The 1,786-nt window shown below is 45.4% G+C and overlaps 1 non-coding gene across 1 annotated transcript; it reads right to left on the bottom strand.

The window, feature by feature from the left end:
• Positions 1–1,128: 1,128 nt before the first annotated feature.
• Positions 1,129–1,201, bottom strand: TRNAT-CGU (transfer RNA threonine (anticodon CGU)). The gene has a single exon. It is a non-coding gene; the product is annotated as a tRNA-Thr (tRNA).
• Between the last annotated feature and the right edge of the window lie 585 nt (positions 1,202–1,786).

The raw sequence follows: 1,786 nt of genomic DNA, 5'->3' as shown, positions 1-1,786 counted from the left end.
AAGCACATCATAGGATTCACGAAGTTTACGCGAATCCGTGGGTACTATTGGTACTAATGATTCGCGCTGCACACCCATGCCAGCCAAGCTGAGTGCAAAGAGCAAAGTGTGCGGACATCTGGCGAGCGCCGGCTCCACACCTCTGTTGCTGCCATACACTTTTGTAGAATAATTACTAGATGGAACTCTCGTGCCAGCGTCTGCGGGAGCTGCAATAGGGGCAGCTAAGCCAACATGGGGATTGTGGGGAAGTACATGGATTTGCCTAAACCTCGTCCTTCTGGCTTCAAACGGCTTCGTGACTTTGTAAGCTCGACATTTTAAACACAGTAGTGCCTAATAAAAATTAACTAAACAACATTAATATTGCCCAACGACATACTTAAGAGACCGAAACTCTAGGACAGAAGCCATATATGGAAACCATTACGTCACGGACTCATGCATTGATAAGCGGCATAAAATGTGCTTATGAATTATTCGCGTGCAAGCTAATTCCTTGAGACACTCGCGCGTTTCGACTTTCGTACCTTGACAGCCTGAATAGTCTCAATTAGCAGCAATTGTACAAGTTCGCGACGTCATCTCCAGTTATGAGAAGCCATCAAAGACACCAAGCACAATATAGGGGAAATTATTTTTAATTAAGAATTGAATTAAAGATATTATAAATTAATGGCAATGGAAGTGGATCAAAAAAATTGGCAGTGGCTTAGCTCGCCTATGCCAGGATATACGAAGCGAAAACTAAGACTTAAAATGGTTAATCTTGATTGCAAGTCCAGGTTAGCCTGATTTTCTAGCTATGCGCTGCAGCGTTTAGCCAGTCGTTCGGCGCGCTATTCTTCCGTATCCTGGGCGTTTCGTTTCCTATTAATCTCGTTCCAATGTCGATTCCAGGCCTCCTCCTGCTTATCAGAATTCTTGGCGCCCATACTGCCGTCTCAACTGTCGTTGCGGCGCACGCGAGCTGTCCTTTTCGATCCTCCGACATGTTATCAGGCATGCGATTCAGCTGGCGAAGCGAGCGGAGGCGAACGCAACGTTTGAAACCATGTGCTTCTTCGGAGCACGGCTACAGGGAAATCGCAAGTTCGCGCCCAGTAAAGCTTTCGCTTTGAAATAACTTGCCGCAGGTGGGGAACGATCCCACATCTTCGCATTACGCGTGCGATGCTCTAACCAACTGAGCTATTGCGGCGCCGTATCCCCATGCACTTTCTTGGCTATTTATGTGTTTCTACTAGAACTAGAAGCCTAAAAGCAGTGAAGAAGAAATTAGGAATTGGCAAGAATCAGACATATGCGTTAAGAGACAAAGCCGGCACTATCATTACTAATATGGATGAGATTATTAAAGTGGCTGAGGAGTTCTATAGAGATTTATGCAGTACCAGTGGCACCCAAGACGATAATGGTAGAGAGAATAGTTTAGAGGAATTTCAAATTCGAGAAGTAACGCCGGAAGAAGTAAAGAAAGCTTTGGGAGCTATGCAAAGGGGGAAGGCGGCTGGGGAGGATCAGGTAACAGCAGATTTATTGAAGGATGGTGGGAACATTGTCCTTTGAAAACTGGCCCCTCTGTATACGCAATGCCTCATGACCTCGAGCGTACCGGAATCTTGGAAGAACGCTAACATAATCCTAATCCATAAGAAAGGGGACGCCAAAGACTTGAACATTTATAGACCAATCAGCTTACTGTCCGTTGCCTACAAAGAATTTACTAAGGTAATCGCAAATAGAATCAGGAACACCTTAGACTTCCGTCAACCAAAGGACCAGG

The sequence above is a fragment of the Dermacentor andersoni genome, chromosome 11 (assembly GCF_023375885.2).
Source record: "Dermacentor andersoni chromosome 11, qqDerAnde1_hic_scaffold, whole genome shotgun sequence".
NCBI classification, from domain to species: Eukaryota; Metazoa; Arthropoda; class Arachnida; order Ixodida; family Ixodidae; genus Dermacentor; species Dermacentor andersoni.
Note: the sequence above shows the minus strand (reverse complement) of the source record. Positions and strands in the feature narration are given on the sequence as shown.